This window comes from Arvicola amphibius, chromosome 1, assembly GCF_903992535.2.
Source record: "Arvicola amphibius chromosome 1, mArvAmp1.2, whole genome shotgun sequence".
NCBI lineage: Eukaryota > Metazoa > Chordata > Mammalia > Rodentia > Cricetidae > Arvicola > Arvicola amphibius.
Window position 1 is genome coordinate 171,065,183 of NC_052047.1, and position 21,071 is coordinate 171,086,253.

Genomic DNA, 21,071 nt, shown 5'->3' on the forward strand with positions numbered 1-21,071 from the left:
GCAAAGGACTACCAATTTGGAAAGCCACGGAACATGGGTACAAATACAGAATCCAAACCTGAATTTATCCCAGCTAAACTCAACTAATAGGCCCACTGTCTGGAGGTTTACACCACCATCTAGTGGCTTGTTTAGGGAAAAGACGTTTGTGCCCTTCAAAATAATTCAAGAGGCAAGCCACTACAAATAGATCCCCTGACCTGGGAGAAAACTGGCTGGGCTCTATGAAACAAACATTTTGTTACAGAATCAGGCCATGGTGGACTTACCACTGAATAAAGAGTATAATGTCTGAGTGCTAGCTTAGAGGTCCACTATTTAACGCTACATGGTCTTAGATGAGTCTTATTACTGCCCTGAGCTTGTGACATTGTGACGTTAGTGCTTCCGAAGGAATGAGTTCAGCACACTAGTCACAGACCCCATGTCATGGCTCATTTCCTGGCAGTGAAACATCTGAGTGTAACCACCACAAAGTCAGTGTTACAATTTCTGATTAAACCTCTGCTTCTGTGTGTGTGAGAGAGACGTGTGTTATGTGTGGGTATGATGTATGTGTGTATATATGTGTATGTGGTGTGGGGGGTGGCGTGGCGTGTGTGTGTGATGTGTATATATATTATATATATATATGTGTATGTGGTGTATTGTATGTGTGTATATGTGGTGTGTGTGTATATGTATGTGGTGTTTGTGTATCTGTATATATGTGGTGTGTGTGTGTATGTGTGTGGTGTGTACACTAGGAACGTGCCCTCTAGGTGTATACTTCCTGGGACCCCATGTAGAACGTGCTCATTTACATGGATCATACAGAAATGAGGGAGGAAACATTGGAGGCTACAGATCTATAGTCCTGGGTTCTTGTGGATTTGGGGTGATGTTGATTTGCATTTGGAAAGTTTACAGAGAGATGACTGGCAGTCTGTCTGCTGATGTTGGGGGGGGGGGCTCTTTTATTTTTCTCTTACTAAAACTCAAAAACTACAATTGACCAGATGGGAATATTTGCCAGTTTTCTTATACTTCTCCAGAGGTGACTGCCAGTCTGGAAAATCCATGTTTCTCAAAACAGGGTCCAGGGCCAACTTGTCAGACTCACCTGGAGTGCCCCCTTAGTCTTTTGCCTCTGCCATTGCTAGTCCTAACACATCAGAGCACAGCCCAGTCATCTGCAGTGTCCGCAAGCGTCCTATGAGGTTGTTATAGATGCTAGAGCATGAGAAGTATTTTCACTGTTCAGAATGTTTGGTTTTTGAGACGATGTCTTATGTAGCCCAGACTCACTACATAGCCAAGGATGACCTTGAATCTGAACCTTCCAAGTGCGTGGATCACAGGCATGTACTACCATATCTGGCACAATACAGTTTTTGAAAAAAAGTGAGGCTGATCCATGCCTACCGACATCTGTCTTTATCTTCTAGCTCCGAGCTTCTTCCCTAAAGAGAGAATCTTTGTTCATTCCCATCTCAGGAGGATAGCGCTAGAATATCTAAAGAGAATCAGGCAGCGGAAGTGCTTGGGATGTTTGGGACTAAGATCTACAACACCTGGCATTCTATTTGAACCCAATTATGATTCCTTAACATATTAAGTCATATTTAACAGTCATTACTTTTTTACACTCTACCTCTGAGATATGTAATTTATGTATATGTATGAAGTGGTGTTTATAAACAAAGCCCAAAACTTTTTTCTACTAAATTTCCAAATCAATGCTTCTGAGTATTCCAGGTCTGTACCATAGCTACTGGAAACACAGCCCTTAGACAGTCCTTATCACAGAAGGTTAGAAACAGATTCTCCCCAGCCATGGCAGTTCATACTTGTAATCCCAGTGTTTGAGTACTCCAGTAGTGCAGACAAGAGGGTCGTGAAGTTGAGGCCCTTCGAGACTATAAAGCAAGTTCCTGGTCAGTCTGGGACTCTATCTCAAAAGAGATACTCAGAGGTAGAGTGCTTGTAAGGCCCATTGTTTGCTCTCAGCCGCATGCGAGGAAGACAGGAGGGTGGTCTTCTTAAGCTCTACGTAAGATCTGAGTTATCTTCATCACACAGATGCTGCTCCCAGGCTGGCTGCATGTATGTTAGTGTTTAAGAGATATCGCTCTTCAAATGTTTTACAAATGTTAGACATGAAATAATTGGCCAGTGACTGAAGTTTCGCATGGAACTTAGGCTGGGCAAGGACTTCAATGAGCTCCCCAAATTACTAAGTCGAAACCCCTTTTTTGTAATGTCTTTGGACGCAGAGCCTTAAGGAGCTCAGTTTAATGGCTTCTTTCTTTTCATTTCAATAAAGCATTACTGTCTTAGTATGAAATGTTCCTGATATGTTCATCATGTATTTGAGGTTTAGCCCCCAGCTGGTGCACTACTGTGGGATGTGGCAGCATATTTAGGAGGTAAGGTATAATAAGAGAAAATGAGTTTCTGGTGGCACACTTTTGAAGGTCCCTTCCTATCACTGTCTGCTTCCTTGTTTCTAGAAGGTGGCAACCTTCCCTGCCATGTGCCCCTACTTTCCTGCTGTGCTCCCTTGTCTCGGGTCTAAAACAAAGAATCTGGGCAACCTTAGAAACCTCTGAAGCCATGACCCCAAATAAAGCTTTCTTCTTCCTCTACTCCATCTGTTTTTTGTTTGTCTTTTTCAAGACAGGGTTTCTCTGTGTAACAGCCCTAGCTGACCTGGAACTAACTCTTGTAGACCAGGCTAGCCTTGAACTCACAGAGATTCGCCTGCCTCTGCTTCCCGAGTGCTGGAATTAAAGGTGAGCACCACCACCAACCGGCTAGCTTTCTTCGTCTAAAATTGTTCTCCCAGTTTTTGTCACGGTGTTGAAAAGTTTGACTTACACATGAGGTCATAGGGGTGGGGAAGAGACACCAGGGAACTCTGGCCGTACGAGGACACGATGAGAGGGCACCAAGCCAGCAGGGAGGTTTTCACCAAGAAGCAAACTGTCACCATCTTCAGATGTACATCTTCCAGAGATCAGTCTGTGAGGGAGGAGAGATAATATGAGCAAGGGGTCAAGACCATGATGTGGATACCCACAGAAACAGCTTACCTGGGCTAGTGGGAGCTCACTGACTCCAGACTGACAGTGGAGGAACCTACATAGGACCAAACTAGGCCCTCTGAATGTGGGTAACAGTTGTATGGCTGGGACAGTCTGTGGGGCCACTGGCAGTAGTACCAGGATTTATCCCTAGTACATGAACTGGCTTTTTGGAGCCCATTCTTTTTGGAGGGATACCTTGCTCAGTCTAAATATAGAGGGGAGGGCCTTGGTCCTGCCTCAAAGTGATGTGTCAGACTTTATTGGCTCCCCATGGGAGACCTTCCCTACTGTCTGAGGAGTGAGTAGGGAGTGGGGTGGGGGAAGGCAAGGGGAGCTGGAGGAGGGAAAAAAGTGGGACTGGGATAGGTATGTGAAATCAGAAAAAAATCATTTTTAATTAATTAATTGAAAAAAGAATGAAAATAGCTCTCCATTCTCTGGAAAGTACAATAAATTATGTGACATGTTTGGGAAAAAATAGTGTTTACTATCCTTAGCAATTAGAGTAATGGAAATTAAAAGCACTTTGAGATTCCATCTCACCCCAGTCAGAATGGCTAGGGTCAAGAAGACAAATAACAACAAATGCTGGAGAGGAGGCCTAGAAAGAACCCTTACTCACTCTTGTTTTAATTGCAAACTGGTGCAGTCATGATGGAAGTCAGCATGAAGAATCCTCAGAAAAGCTAAGCGTAGATCTTCCGTTACATCCCAACTACAGCACTCCTTTGCACAGGTCTCAAGGACTCAACCCTAATACAGAGATGAAAATGCAAGGTTCGAATTGTCTTTGGTGAGGGAATGGGATGGATACATGAAGGTAAGTTTGCATGTATGTGGGATGCACATATGGGTACATATGCATCACATGCATGTGTGTGTGTGTGCTTGTGGATGCCAGAAGTCAACCATTCCTGGAGAGCCAGCTACTTTGCTTTTATCTTCTTTGTTTGTCTGTTTTGAGATGGAGTTTTTCACCGGGACCTGGAGCCCACTAGGAAGGCTAAGCTGGGTGGCCAGGGAGTTCCAGGAACCACCTGACTCTGCCTCATCAATACTGGAATTACAGGAATGTCCTATCATTCCTGACTTTTTACACGGGTGCTGGGGATCAAACTCAAGTCCTCATGCTTACATACCAACTGAGCTATCATCTCGTCAGTCCCGTGCGATGTCTACTCCAAGTCATTTTAAATGTCTGTCTATTTATTTATTTATTTTGGGATAGACAACTCACATGTGTGGAGGTCAGCGCTTTAGCTCCTTCTACCATGTTGGTATTGAGGGTTAAATTCAGGTCCTTAGACTTGGTGACAAGAGCCTCTGTTCACTCAGCGTATTTCCAACCCTCAAAACTATTTTTTGTCTCTGTGTTTTGTTACCTTTCTTTTCATACAGCTTTCCTCAAATAAAAGTGAGAATCTAGAACATTTATGCAAAGCTCTGAGCTGTGGGCTTCCCCATTAGATATTAGGTGAGCCGTAGGCTTCCCCATTAGATATATCAGGAGGCCCTTTTCAGCTGAGATGCTCCAGTGTTATATGGGATGCGGTATGCCAAAAACAACTTGTTCTTGTATTTTTTATGTAAAACTTGAAGTCAAAGACATGCTGGTTAAAACAGCAAGTCAGGATTTCCCTCTATTAAAATGGCAAAGATCAATAATTATACTTCGAGTTAACGAAGGCACAGGAAGACAAGCTGGTCCACATGCAGTTAGTGTTAGCTTTTTGGAGGTTCTATTAGCCACTCTTCTCCATCCACCTTATGGAAAGTAGAAAAGGCATGAGGATAATTAATCAAATGGCTTAATAGTGAGCAAAAGGTATATGTGCAAGCAAACTAAATGCATAACAGATACCAAATTGAGCGTGCATATAGTGGCACCGCTGAACTGGACAGTCTGTTTGCCCTGCAACTTCAACCATCTCTTCTTCCTCCACTTCTTATGTCCTACTTCATTACAGACCACATCAAACAGGTTTCCTGGCCCTCTGGTTTCAGTGGGGTGAAGCAGATAAACAGCACGAGCAAAGGACAGATGGTTTCTTTGTGGAGTCTCCCCTCTGAGTACTCACAGCCCAGGCACCTTGTTGGGCTGTAGCTGGGAAGCAGTTACCTTCATCTACTGAACCACACACCCCTTAAGAAACTTCTCTCACCAGTCCGTCTCTCCTGGCTCAAGTTCAATCTAGGAACAGTAACGGCCTCCACGCTGCTAGCCCTGCTGACACCGCATCCCTTAAGCCCTTGGACCCTCTCTTCAATCACTCATTTCAAGTAAATCATCTATTTCTGGCGAGGCTCCTGACCATGCGTCACAGACTCAGGTTTCTCTACTATACTGTAAAACACTGCACGGGTTTGCCATAGTCAATACCCTAGTGAGAACATTTGTTTCTAATCTTAGGGAGGAGGTTGACCTCTACCCAGAAACCTGTGTGTGAGCTCTCAGGCCTGACCACAGGCAATTACAGAACATATGGGAAAATATCTGGCCTCCCACGCCAGATCTGGAGCACAGCCAAGGTACTGTGATCTCAGACAGGAGTCACTGTCAAGGATGTTGCAAGGAGCCGCCAGTTCGTCCTAGCTGCCCGGAACTGAAATAACCACAAAGAAACTGTATTAATTAAATCACTGCTTGGCCCATTAGTTCTAGCTTCTTATTGGCTAACTCTTACATCTTAATTTAATCCATCTCCATTAATCTGTGTGTCGCCACGTGGCAGTGGCTTACCAGCAAAGTTTCAGCATGTCTGATTCTGGTGGTAGCTCCATGGTGTCTCCCTGACCCTGCCTCCTTCCTCCCAGCATTCACTTTAGTTTTCCCCACCCAGCTCTATTCTTTTACCCCATCACAGGCCAAGACAGTTTCTTTATTCATTAACCAATAAAAGCAACACATAGACAGAAGGACCTCTCACATCAAAGGACTCGGCTCCCATTGGCCAGCTGGGCCCCTTCTGCAAATCCTTCCTTGCTCAGACACCTCTTTTGTAGACACCTCTTTTGCAGTGGGGGGCACCTCAACCAACAGCAGCTTTTCCCAGTTCCCTACAGGGAGGCATGCCTGAGGACCCTTCTCTCCACTCTGACAGCACTCCAGCACTTGTGCGGTTCCTACCTGAGCCCTCTTCCTAGGCCCCAGATGCTAAAACCACAAGAAGCTCTAGTTCAGGGCTCCACTGGCTGGGACCCACTTGACTTCCACCTGACACTGTTGGGTGGCCTGAGCTCTCTCTTGATTCATAGCTTGCTTATAGCACAAGAGGAATTACAGGACTGCTGCCTGTCCTGGGCAGCTCATCTCTCTCCAGGCACCATTAGTTTTTCAAATGCTTTGTCGCAGGCACTGGGAAGGTACGTACGTAACTGTGAACAAAACAGCTTTGAGTTATTGAACTCCTCATGTTCAGGAAACTTTTATTTCAGTCAAGCACCAAGATGCATTGAGAAGGCAGGAGGCATGAGGGCAGATGCAGGCTATGGTTTAGCAAAAAGAGAGGATTATTTAATAACTTTCACTTTACCATTCAGGAAGACTTTTTTTTAAACCTTTGATACAGCTTCTAGCACTTTTCATTCTGTGTGTGTGTGGTATGCTCACATGCGTGTCCAGGTGTGCACCCCCATGAGAGTGCACACAGAAGCCAGAGGAAGGCAATTCTATGGCTCTCCACTCTATTCCCAAGAGACAGGGTCTCTCAGAGATAGGCTGGTAGCAGCAAGCCTCAACAATCTTCCTGCCCCTGCCGTCGACAGAGCTGGTTACAGGCTTGCACATCATATCTGGCTTTTTATGTGTGAGCCAGGAATTCAAATTCAGTTCCTCATACTTAAGTAGCAAAAGATCTTATCCATTGAGCCACCTCTCCAGCCCCCTTTCATTTTTTATTATTATCACTAACATTACATTTTATCTTTTTTTTTTTTTTTTTGGTTTCTTCGAGACAGGGTTTCCCTGCAGTTTCTAGAGCCTGTCCTGGAACTAGCTCTTGTAGCTCAGGCTGGCCTCGAACTCAGAGATCCGCCTGCCTCTGCCTCCTGAGTGCTGGGATTAAAGGTGTGCGCCACCACCGCCCGGCTACATTTTATCTATTTACTTTGTGGAGGGTGGCATGTGCCACAGCATGGGGGGTGGTGTCAGAGGATAACTCACTGGAGTCAAATCTCTCCTTCCATTATGTAGGGCTCAGAGATCAAACTCAGGTCTTCAGGCTTGGCAGCAAGTGTTTTTACCTGTTGAGCCATTTGGCAACCTACCTTAGTTTTTTAAATGATGTTTCTTTCTAGTGGTCTTTATTTAAAAAAAAAAAAAAGCACAGAAACATTCCTTCTTTGACAATGTCACACTTGTAACTTTCAAATCGTGAAATATTTTGAAGATTGTTCTCAAAGTTTTATAGTCTATTAGCCAGTGTTTTGCTTCTAAAACACTGAAGTGTGGTACATACATGGTAGAGGGGATACTACGACCATAAAGCTTGTCTTCCCACTCTGAGGCTCACCCCACTGTACTCTCGACCTGCTACCTCCGTAATTTCCCCAAACTCAGGCGTTGTAACTACATAACTGGCGGAGGCAGGGACTGTGTTCACACCTTCCCTTGTGTATTTTGTTGTCTATGTTAGATTATTTTAAAGTGTAACTTCCATTTTATGTCTCCAAGGTGTAGTTCCTTCTGTTCTTATGAAGTCCTCTCTTTATGCGGGTTTAGGCGGAGGTCGTGGTACGGCACCAGCAGGTCTAAATCTTGGTGGGGGTGTTTCTTCCTTCCCAGGCATCAGGAGACTGGTTCCTGACTACCTGGCTAGAACCATATAAGCATTGAAGACACTTGCTTCGGGTATTCTCTGACACCAGCAGCCTCTGCAATCAATGTTCTGAATGGTGACCTTCTTAATGCTCTTGTCCTTGGGCCCACTCTGGGCCCAGTCTGTGTAGCAGAATGACTGCGCATGGCCACAGCCACTTTTGCCATTGCTGTTGTTTCTTTTTTCCTTCTTTTTTCTTTCTTTTTTTTTTCATCTTGAAGCTAAAGCCCAAAAGAGACTATGTTAAAAAAAATTTTTATGTTGTACCTCCTAGCTTTTAAAAGTAAGGCATTGATATTTCTGTCATCCCAACACTTGGGACACAGGGATAGTACAGCCTGGGCTACATAGTCAGGCCATCTTTAAAAAAAAAAACCATTTAAATGTGTGTATACGGTTAAGAAACACTTGTGCATTTATTATGGAATTACAACATTTCTACAGAAAATGAAAACAACAAAGCCCATGCATGGACACCGTGTCACATGGGAGACAGCACCCAGGGAAATCGGTTCCTAAAAGCGGATTGTTGATCAGAGTTCATGCGTGATGTTGATAAACAGTGCCTAATTGCTCTCTGCGGAGATAAGAGCAGTCTACTTATGTGAATGGTGCCATTGACAAGGCCGAATGTCATTTGCTTTGGTCGATCAGGTGAAAAATGGCCTCCGATGTAGCTGTGCTCTGTACTCATGCAAGCATTTAATCCTATATTTTAAAAACAAGAAAGCTCTTTAAATACTAATACAAAGCTTTTTCTCAGAAGCCATAAGCAAAGAAAGCACAGAGTAAAATTAGTTCAGTGTGCTGACATTTGTGCATAAGGAAGAGAAAAACAATTTTTCTCCGTATCTATTTATATATGTCTAAAATAGCTGCGGAGTGGCACACTGGAAGAAAAAAGCCTGGAACTTTGGCGATCCTGGAGCAGGGGCAAAAGGCAGGGTTTCTGTCACACTGTTTATGTCTTGTGACTGCTTTACATATTTCCCTTCCACTAACATAAAAAAAAGAGGATAATTTTGAAAATAAAAAGTACTTTTAAAATAGTCTTAAATCATTATAAAAGAATGCGTGTTAAATGGCATGGGAAATGATGATTCGGGCTGCTGAGGGAAAATAACAGGTTATAAAACAGAAGTGTCCACACGATCCAAAGCTAGCACACACAAGCACAGAGGGAACGCATGCTGGGAATGTAGTATCAAAACCTTTCATGATTAGCTCTGGGTAGCAGAATTTCTCTGTGTGCCTCTCCCTACTTTCCAAATGTTCTGCTCTGAAAGTATTACTTTCAAAGCCAAAAGGGAACGCCAGCCTTGAGGGTGGGGAGGTAGCTCGGCAACAGAGTGCTTGCCTGCTATGCCCATGGTCCTGGGTTCAATCCTCAGCACTGAAAGGAAAAATCTATTATACTTAGCAGAAGGATAATGCAAATGAAATACGTCCCCACATCTGTTTAAAAATGTACAGAAAATCTCCAGAAGAACAACAGAAATAATCCCCTTAGCAACCATTTAAAATAAAAGAAGCCAGGCTGGTGAGAATGCTCAGTGGGTGAAGTCACTTTGCCACCTTGCTTGACAATCCGCGTTCGCTCTGCAGGTTAAGGAATCATGTCTCATAAGTTGTCTGTGTGCATGTGTGTGTGTATGTGTGCACACACATACACATAAATAATGTAATAAAGATTTCAGAAAGAAGCCATCGAAGAGTTCTTCTTTTTAAAAGTCCACATGTGCTCACAAAAGGAAAAAGCTGTGTTTTGCTATGAGACCAGAAAAGCTGCTAGGTAGGTGTGCGTGGGACAAGTTATGATGGCAAAGGGGCTTCAGACAGTGTTCTGGAATGTAGAAATACGCTTTACCTTGATCTGGGGATGGTGACGTGAGTGTATATGTATCTCCAAGTTCCCAGTTGCTATACCTCAGATGTAGGCACTTTAAACACATCTTTCTTTTCAAAGTAATTCTAGGACTCATGCCCACACACATTCATAGAATATGCGTCTCAAATACATACTGAGATCAGGCACCAGGAAAGAAATAGACTAAGGACCCAGACAGGCCTAGGTGACACTTATTAGCACCGCAGATGTGAGCAAGCTGTTCAACTTCCGGGCCTCTGCTCCCTCACCTGCAAAGATGGGAGCAGCAATGATTCTCCACGCATAGGACGGTGGTAAGACCGGGCACATGGTGTGCTTTAAAGCTGTGGATTGGGGAAGTGCTCAGTTAGAGCTCCTTCTGATGAAGGAAAACAGAGATTATTTTTCCCTCTCAATACATGAACCACCCATCTGTGGTCACCCACTTGCAAACACATGTACACACATGGAGCTCATAAGAGTCTCCACAAGTGGCTCTATTGTGACCACTGGCCCAGTTTACCAAGAAACAAAGCAGATTGTAAAATCCAGACCTTAAAAAAATTGTAAGGTAAGATTTAGGCCAAAATATGTTAATATTCTATTTTTTTCTAACATGGCGGTACATGCCTATAATTCTGGGATTTGGGAGGCTGAGGCAAGAAGATCACCATGGAACCAAAGCCAGAGTGAGCTACTTAGTGAGTAAGACTTGCCTTGTAGACAGTGAGACTTACGTTTTTATTAAAAATCCGAAAGAAGTGCACATTTGGATTTGCACAAACATTTCCGTGAAGTTTCTAATGGAATTTTCAGAAACTCAAACAGCCTAGGCATGTGTGCACATTGGGAACCAGCATTTCATATCGTCACGCAGACTCCACGATGGCAAGCCAGATAGCACATTTGAACACTGAGCAGTTTGCAAGTGCAATTGTCTTCCTCTGTACGGGTGTCCACAATGACCCGTCACAGTCCGGGAACAATGTTGTCTTTGTTTCTAATACTCATAAGCGCTGAGGCTCCTTCTGCTTGGGCTGAAGGGAAGAAAGCAGTCATAACTCGATCATAGATTATCAGTCAAAAGCACTCTCCTGGCTTAGGGAACTAAAGCATATCGATTGCTCAGTGGGTAAAAGAGCCAGGATGCTCAAGTGAGTGTGTAAATGATAGGTACACAGATGCCAGGTTAACATGAACTGTACAAACTGACAATGAAAATTCACACCATAGTCTCTGCAGAAGCACCCACTGGTGCATGGTGTGTGTGTGGTGTGGTGTGAATGTACACACACATGCGGACGTAGTCAGTGCCTATGAACATGTGGAGGCCAGAAGAGGGCTTGAGATCTCTCTTTCAGAGTTGGCCTTATGAATATTCATTCCCAGGATGCCTGGACTGTTAGCTGGGTGCTGGGATCCAAACACTCTAGCCTTCATGATTGTGCAATAAACATTCATAACTCCTGAGCCGTTTCTGCAGTCCCAATGACACAATTTGTAAGGAAAACTATTTGGAGGTAAACTCACAATTCCCAGAAGCAGCAAGACAAAGCTCTTTCACTGCCAATGTTTACAATTTCAATTTCTCACCACTAAATACAAATAGCTTACTCGTCTGAGATAAAGAGGGCTGGTAGCTGTACATAAGGGAAGCATGTAAATCTCATGCCCGCCAGGAACACTACCAACGGCACACATACACCCACACATATATCATAGTTCCCATCTGCCGGGCACTACTCTAAGTCACTTTTCTACGCTGAGTAACTTAGTGAATTACTGTCTGTACTTTATAGGTAAAAACCAAGATTTGGAAACAATAACTTTCCAAAGCTGCACAGATAATAAATGGCTGAGCTTCTGTGTGAATGGTTTTCTGGCTTCTCCATGCTCTCACTACCAGGCTTTTGAACGGAGACAACAACTGAAGTAAACCCAGCGCAAACAATGCTAACCTACCTCTCTGATCACCTCCTCCAAAACCCAGCACTGCTGTCTGCACAAGGGAGCATCGGATAACCTTAAATGGACAGACATTCTACAAAATACCCAGCCTGAATTCCTCAGGACTCCATGGACATCAAAACTAAGAGAAGCCTGAAAAACGGTCACACACTAGAGGAGGCCAGGGGTGCATGAAGAGAAGATGAAGGGAAATACAGTGGGTGGGATTTGAGAATACAAATGTTCACGAGGGCCTAAACAGTAAAACTGCAGCGCTTAGTGAAGAGCAACACACGGATGAATGGTTCTTTAGCACTGACAAATGTATGCGGTAGATAAGGAATCAAGTGAGAGGCTGGGAAAGTCTGTACTCTTTCAGCTTTCACGTAGGCCGTAAGCTGCTCTAAAATGTAAAGCTTGTTTTGAAAAAAAAAAATCCAACTAATTTAGCCAGGCAGTGGTGGTGCACACCTTTAATCCCAGCACCAGGAAGGCAGAGACAGGCAAATCTCTGTGATGGTTCAAGGCTAGCCTGGTCTATTAAACAGAGAAATTGTGTCTCAAAAAGAAACAAAACAGAAATAGATGACTGTCAGACAGACAGACAGGCAGACAAAATGCAACTAACTTTCCATTTCCACCTATCCATTCACGTATTTCTTAGTGGGTTGTTCAGCAGATAAGCAGCCAGCATAAAGTAGACACAGAGGACACCAAATGGGAGATTTCCTTTCTAAAGCAATAAGAGTAACTCCTACAAAAAGGGGCGAATTTACCTTGTTACTTTTGGAGAAAGTAACCCGGGGTTTCCTTGTCCCGAAAGCAAGTAAAAATAACATATGATTTATCCATTTCATTTTAAAAACCATTTTTGTAAGATTAGCATATAATTATATCATTCTTCCTTCCCTCCCTCACTCCCACCCCTCCCATGTGTCCCCCCAAGACTTGTTTAAGACCTCTTTTTCTTTAATTGTTATTGTTTTTGGTGGCGGTGGTGGTTGTGGTGTGTGTGTGTGTGTGTGTGTGCATGTCTGTATTCCTAAATATAAAAATACAGCTTGCTCAGTTTGTGTAAGGTTACTTGTATGTGTGTTCAAGGCGCTGGTTACTGGTTTGTTTGTTTTTTGTTTTTTGTTTTTTTTTTTTTTTTTTTGGTTTTTCGAGACAGGGTTTCTCTGCAGCTTTAGATGGTTACTGGTTTTTGAATGACTGATTGAAATGCCCTTCCTTGGAGACGATGATCCTGCTCCCGGCATTCCTCTGCTGCCTGTAGTTCTGAGGTCTGAGGCCTCTTGAGGTCCCCTGTTCCCACTCAGCACGTCTATCAGTGTCCTTGTTCCGCTCGTGTTTAAGCAGCCATATTGGTGAGAGTCCATGGGTGTAGCCTCTTCAGACATCTCTTAGAGATGCAACCTCACAGCAAACTTCTAGCTCCTCTGGTTCTAAAATATTTCTGCTCCCCTCCTCTCCTGGATCTTAGGAGCAGGGGATGTAACTCCCTTGGGACTGGGCTCCACAACTCAGAATTGTGATTGGTTGTGGTTTTCTGTAATAGCTTCCATTTGTTGTAAAGAGACGGGTAAATATTTAGGATGTAGTTAGGGATTATGCTAGTTTAGTAAAGTGGTGGTTGTAGTTTCTCTTCCAAGATCCATGACTTCACTAGCCCTGGGTAGCTGGCTAGGTTTCCATCACCAGGCCTAATTTCTCTTGTGTTAAGTGGGTATGAAGTTCAACTAAAGAATTATCTCCTTTTTAACAACAAGAATGTGTTTTGTGTCCTTTCTTGTAGCAAACTTTCTTGTTGGACTATCTTTGAATCACCAGCCCGGAAAAAATGACCCAGAGACTTATTACTTACGAAACAAAGGCATAACCTCTCTCTCAATGCAACATTTTTCGTCTTCCATTTTGAAGTCAGGACCTCTTTAATGTGTATAGGTTGGTTTAATTCAGCAGCCCCTTCCATAATCCAGTGTCTCTCAGCAGCTGTCCTTTGCTCATCAGCATTCAAAGAATTCAAAGTCAACAAAGCACCATACAGGATCCAGATGCCCTGTGTATTTCCCATTCTTACTTGGCTTATTCATTTTATATTACTCTACTCTTTAAAGACTTTATTATTTTTAAACTATTTAATTTTTCTATGACTGTCTATACCCATTTTCTTTCTTTCTGTTTTTATTTAGCATCTAAGCACATTTTGAACACATCGTAACCTTCTCAGAGGTTTTTGTCAGCCTGGATGTGGCTTGTCTGTGTGTGCACATGTGAGTGCACATGCTCTCAGAAGCATCTACAGCCTCCTCTGACTACTAAGCTCAGTCTTAAATTGCTAGGCGACTCTGCTTAGCATATTAGGTATTCAGGTGGCTGGCACCACCCACTAGGGTCTGTAGGCAGTGGCGGCGGCAGCAGGCAAGCCTAACTGTTCCAGCTCTGGGAAGCTGCTGAGTCCAGGTTTACCTAGTGCTTCTGGCTGCTCAAGTGCTCGGCTGCACAGCAGGGCTTCTCAAAAGAGCCATGCCTCTCTGTACACTGAACCCACCCAAGAGACTAAGGTTGCCAGGAAGCCACATTCGACTCTGTGCTCCGAATTTTTTTTTGCTTTCTAAGGCTTTATGAGGATATATGTGGCCAGATATTGTATGCCATATGTAAGTGGACTTTTGGGTGGGGGGAGGCTGCCAGTTCTCAAATAACAACATGGAAACTTATTAATTATAAAAGCTTAGTCTGTAACTTGGCGATAAACATGGCTCCTGCGGGTACCTCCGCCATGAGGCTAGAAAGCTAAGGCATGGGCTGGATCCGGACAGCCTGGTCTGCAGAGTTATCCCAGGACAAAGATATATAGAGAACCTGTCTCAAAAAATAAAAGTAAAAATAAATGAAATAGAGGTTAAAATAAAGCTGCACAAAGATGGAAAATACACAGAGAATCTTGATGCTGTATGCTATTATGCTCTCTTTGAATTGTTTGAATGCTGAGGAAGGAGCAACAGCTGCTAAAAGATATTTGTTTACAAATGCTGCTGAACTAATCCAAGATAGATATTTTGAAAATACCTTGACTTCAGAATTTGGATCTAAGGATATGATACTTTGGAAAAGAGATTCTTCTTTTGATTTTACAGAAAATGAAACTCTGTGGATTGCTTCTATCCCAATATGGTATGACAGACCACGCCCTCCTGAAAGGTTGCTGTGAACACCTTCAGAAAATTACTTCACCCAACTGATCACTGAGATGAACCTGGCACACAGGTTACACCATGAAAGATCTGATTAACAGCGTCCCCATTCAGCAGGAAGCAGTTTGGAGAGAAATAACTGTGCCCATGTTCCCAAATATTGTTTATAAATGTTCTTTTACATCTAAAGGGGGATATGATATAGATATGAATAATTTGCATTGGTATAGATTTTGCTTTATTGATAGAGATTTAAGGTCAATTTTGTTATATGTATATGTATTTCTGATACTGATTAAGGTATTGTGATTGTGTAGTTCATTTTATAAATGTAATGTATATAGGTTATTAATGGATAATCATCAATAATAGTAAAGCTTATAGTCGTGTTAGTTAGATTTTCTAGATATATAGAGATATATTTGTTAGATAGGCATTCCTAATATCTTTCAAAGACTACAGAATATTCCACTTAAATGTTTTAATAACTTAGGACTTTTCATAACAATGAGACACGTCAGCTCCTGGCCACACCAATCTACTTTAAGAGGAAGATGGGCATCGAAGAGGATCCTTACGGAGTTTGATAGCCATTTGGGCAAGAAACTGCTCTTGCCTGGACTGTTGCAGGAACTGGACACAAAGAACCCACAGAGAGAGGACTGCTGAACTTGCCTAATGGTGAGATGATTCTTTGGGGTTCTTTTTTTTTTTTTTTTTTTGGTTTTTCGAGACAGGGTTTCTCTGTTTCTTGTTCATGAAAGAGTCTGTGAGACATTCTACAGGACACAGCAGATACTGACTGAACTGCCTTTGAAATTTCCTGCATCATGGAAATGTCTGCTGGAAACTATGGGCCTATAGGCCGAAGATAGATGCCCCAACAATACAAAAGAACTTTGGGTGACTGTCCAGGCAGTGAGATGTCTCCATCATTTCTAGAGTTTGGAAATTGCATATTTCTTATTTACTTAGGTAATATTGTGTCCTTCTGGAGTCTCTGATGGAGCTGAAGAAGAATAGATAGTTATAGTTGTTTTCCTTAGTTATGATAAAAGATAAAGTAGATATAAATATTGTAACTGTAATTCTTACTTGATAACTGTTGTTATATGTAATTTTACTATGTTAAAGTTAAAGCCTTTCTTTTTTGTTTAAACAGAAAAAGGGGAAATGATGTGGGAGGGTCTTCTGTTTTAATAAAGAAACTGCCTTGGCCAGCCCTTAGGTGGGTGGAGTAGACAGAACAGGAAGAAGGAAGTGAGGTAGATGGCTCAGTCAGATGCCACTCCTCTCCTAAGTTAGACAGACCGCCATGCCTCTCTTCAGGGAGAGATGCGATGAAGCCAGCCACCAGGTCAGATGTGCTGAATCTTTCCCGGTAATAATCGTGGTGCTACACAGATTATTAGATATGGGTTACTCAAGATGTGAGTAAGAGGCTGACAATAATGGGCCAGGCAGTATTTAAAAGAATACAATTTGTGTGTTGTTATTTCGGGTTTTAAGCTAACCGTGCAGGAGCCTGGCGGCCAGGAACTGGGCGGCGGGAAGCTGCCCAACAGCTCCTCACTACATTACCTTTCTTTCATCTTGCACCTTCTATTTCCTCTCTGTGTCTCCTGGCCTTTCCTATGCACCTAAATTTTTCCTCCTTTTCCTTTCTTTCCCTGGAAATCTTGCCTATGTCTCCTTCCTAACTATTGGCCATTCGACTCTTTATTATACCAATCTCAGTGATACATCTTCACACAGTGTACAAATATCCCACAATTCTTGCCCTAACCAAGGAAGCTTGAGAAGTTAGGTACTGATAATGCTAAGTGGAATTTCCACAGTTCTTGTCTACTACACTGATAATTCCACAAAGCAGAACTGGCGTGCCTTTCCAGGCACTGAAAACAGCCGTGGAGTTCCATTTCCCGACATCTGACAGCTTTTGAAAGCCAAATGAATAAACCTGAGATACTGACAGCAGGACCTCTGCCAGCATAAGGAAAACCTAAACTAGAAAATGGCTTCCCTACCCAGGAGCCACCTAAGAAGTGGGAAAGCGGCAGGAGAGCAATGAACTTCCAGGCAGAGTGAGCAGAGGATGTGGGCAAAGGCTTGAGAACAGGAGAGTATGAAGAAACTTACAGTTTGTAGACGTGCAATTAACTGTAGGCTAGCAGCCCAGGATAGAATGAGTCCTGGGAAGTGGTAGGGAGTAGGGCTAGAGAAGGGAGATCTTAAATAAGCATCAGGACATATTTCAGGAAAGGGAAGTCTAATTGTGACTAAAATCACTTATGCCTACAACATTAAGTATATGCATGAGAATATACTTTAGATGAGCCTGAGCCTTGGGGAGGGACAATGGAGAAGCTGAATCACCCAGTGTTTCAGGAAGTTTCCATCAATTATCAAACACATAAATATATTCAGATTTAGGCACATCATAAAATACCACACATCAGTGAAAATGAATAAACTACAGTGACAATATCAACATGGATGGATCTTAGAAACAGTGGGAAAGTCAGGGAAGAATGCATAGATATGATTCAATTTATAGAAAGTTTAAAACCAGGCACAACTAAATAAAACATTTTCTATTGGTACATAGGTGGTAAAATCTTAAAAAGAAAAAAAGAAAGACTAGCTAATGTAAAATGTTGGTGCAATTAACTGAGGAGAAGGAAAGATAACAAGAAGGGCGTGCAAACAACTGTGAGCATGGAAACATGCCATTTTCTTAGATGAATGGACGCTAAGTAATTGCTTGCTGATAACCATCAAAGGTACATACCTATTTTGTATGTATGATACATTTCAGAAAGTTTAAGATAAAGATATTTTTTTGAAAATGAGGTTTTTTTTCTTTTTAAAGCAATTTAGCTTAGGAGATTAATATCCCAAGTTTGCAAATAATAACTGAATATCCTCAGAAAATAATCATCTAGGCAATGCCACTTCATGATTTATAAAACTGGGAAGACTGTCTCACACACATTAATAGCTTTTTGTGTGTCTGAAAGGCTGAACTTCAAAACCAGGGCCAGTGAGCTATGTGCTTAACCCTCACAATACTCATTTCTTGCTCCAACCCCTGTGTGTGTGTGTGTGTGTGTGTGTGTGTGTGAAAGAGAGAGAGAGAGAGAGAGATCGAGACAGAGACAGAGACACAGAGACAGAGAGGGAGGGAGGGAGGGAGGGAGGGAGGGAGGGAGGGAGGGAGGGAGGGAGGGAAGGAGGGAGGGAGGAAGAGAGGGACCTGGTTAGCCTTAACTGTCAATTTAATGTAATCTAAAAATATCTGGGAAGAGAATCTCAGCTGATGCATTGCCTAGATCAGACTGGATTGTGGATGTGTCTGTGAGGAACTGTCTTGACTTAATTGATGTAGGAGGTCTCGGGCTACTGTGGGTAGCACCATGTCCTAGGACCATATCCTACGCTGTATATGAATGCCACGGGAGCAAACGCCTTCCTGCCAGCCAGCAAGTAGGAGCCTTCGTGCTTCCTGCTGTGCTTCTTTCGTTATGAAGTAAATGGTGAAGGGTAATGAATGCTGTGTGGGACACCAAGCAGGTCTGTCTGCGAGTTCCTGCTTTAATACTACATTGTGACCTGCAATTCTGTGTCAAATGTGACCTTTTCTGCACAAAATTACTTTTGGTCAGGGTATCTGTCACAGCAACTAGAAAAGTGTATGATGTATATGTGTGCAAGTATGTATGATGTATACATGTATTTGATGTATATGGGTGTGTGCATATTCATGTATGTGAGTATAGATCTGTGCATGCCAAGACACATATGTGAAGGTCAGTCTTTGCCTTCCAGCCTGCTTGATGCAGGGTTTCTCCTTTGTTGTTCATTATTGCATATACCAAGCTGACTGGCCCACAAGTCTCAGAGCATTCTCCTGTCTCCACCTCCCATCTTGCTGTAGAAACACTGAGCCCAGCTTTCACATGGGTTCTGGGAATTCGAACTCAGGTTCTCACACTCGTTCAGCAAGCACTTTACATGTTGAGCCATCTCCCCAGACTCCTGATAGTATTTCTATATCTCCTTCTCAAGAATATTGAGGAATGGGTCAAGCAGTGGTGGTGCACGCCTTTAATCCCAGCACTTGGGAGGCAGAGCCAGGTGAGTCTCTGAGTTCAAGGCAAGTCTGGTCTACAGAGTGAGTTCCAAGGCAGCCAGGATAACAGAGAGAAACCCTGTCTCAAAAAAAGAAGGGAAGGAAGGAAGGAAAGAAGGAAGGAAGGAAGGAAGGAAGGAAGGAAGGAAGGAAGGAAGGAAGGGAAAGGAAAAAGAAGAAAAATATTGAGGAGTGAACCAATGTGAAAATATTAACAATACCTAGAGCATAGTTAGTAAGATTAGCTGTCTCTATTTGTTGGTGTTTTAATTTTGTAAGTTGGCATATAAAATAAAGAGTTTCATTGTGGCATTTCCATACATAAATATCAATATATTTTGAATCTTCAGTTAGTTCTATTTTTATAGCAGAAATGAACAAAAAAACCACTTCCTCATCTTTCTTCTCTCTTAGAACGGGAAGAAGAAAGAACACCCATCCCAGCTGCAGTAGAACCAAGCAGCCACGCTGACGTCTACAGCTGGCTGATCACGACTGCATCGCTCCGATTTTAAAACACCCACTTCGTGGCATTTCCGCATTCCTAAAATCAGAATTTCATCTTAGAAACCAATGTGCACTTGAATATTGTCGGGCTTTCCTTCTAGAAAGCTCTTATTAAAATGAACATGTGTCTGATAATTGGTTGTGCCCCAGGACTGAGAAAATAATTACTATGCTGTTGCCATAGCAGGCATGGCAGTTTTGAGACAGGAATAGCTAAGTTGCTAGCGAGTGTGGTTCAGGGTGTGGTGTTTTTTTTTTTTTTTTTTTTTTTTTTTTTTTTTTTTTTTTTTTTTTTTTTTGCATTGCAGCAAATCCATCACAATGATCCTAACCTTTAAAAGGTCTGGAAGTTCTATTCATAGCCTTTGTATCTTCAGGCACCTGCAGCCTCAGATACAAGGAAACCGGAATGCTCTGGCTTCAATTTGCCAGCTCTCACCCGTCAATGCTAAGCTTCAGGACTTTAGCATCCTGGCACATAAAAAACGCTGTTAACGCATGCATGCACACACACACAACCCCCACTCTGAATCTCCTCCTGGTTACTTCTGGGAGTCCTCGTTGCTCAGGGTTAACCCTTCCAGTGTCTCAGTTCTCTTCTTAGGCTGATAAACACCCTGTAGCCAGCCACTGAAGAGAAGGATGCCTGCCAACATTCGGAACCCTGCCCTGACAGAACCCAACCTCCTGGTACTCAAGAGCTGCGTAGTCTGGAGATGAACTTTCCTTTTCACTAATGAGCCATACAATCGAAAACATGCCACTAGCTCCATTGAATACAGCATGGTCTCTGCCTCTGCTGGAAAGGCATGCAACACAGGCAGATGTAGGTAAGAGAGGGTCATAAGAATCCAGTGGCAATCTCAATCCTGTCCAGCCCCTGCTCCCTTCTAAAGGGTCCTCTGAATTTCGAGGTCATAAAGAGAGAAACATGCCAAGCTCATTTTCCCTTGGCAGGGGCAAACAACCTATATGTACTGCATGTGATGAACCAAGTCTTTTCTGACTCAGAAGCCAGTTGTATCTACATTATTACATCACCCTTCTGGCTTATTTTCCACAATGCTCTCCTTTCCCAGTACATACAGAGGAACCTCTGGTCCAAACATCTGAATAGGAAGGCTCTCCAGTAGAGGGGATTGTTTTGCATTTATATTTAGGAATTTTTATTGATAAAATAGATAGATAGATTTCTATACACAGCAGAAAATTTTTCTTTAAAATTTCATTTACTTTTTACATTTGGAGAGACTTTTTTAAATCCATCACCCTCAAGAGGTAAATAATTTACTAAATGCAGGTCATCAACAGCTTCAGCTTTGTTATAAGCAAAGGATAGAAAAACCACCATTTCCTGAATTGATTGTTGGTGTTACCTAAATAGATTCAAAAAGCTTTTATCAGTTTCTGATGAGGAGTTTCGTGCCTTTTTATATCACATAGATTATTTCGCTGTTTGCTATTTTTACACCTTAAAAGGATAGCTTTTAAAAACAACTGATTAGGAATTATATTAATGAAGGAATCAATTAAAAA

General features: G+C 42.6%; 1 non-coding gene across 1 annotated transcript; it reads left to right on the plus strand.

The window, feature by feature from the left end:
- Positions 1 to 7,517: 7,517 nt before the first annotated feature.
- On the plus strand, positions 7,518 to 7,679 carry LOC119806157. Its single transcript, XR_005284173.1, has one exon. It is a non-coding gene; the product is annotated as a U1 spliceosomal RNA (small nuclear RNA).
- Positions 7,680 to 21,071: the final 13,392 nt, after the last annotated feature.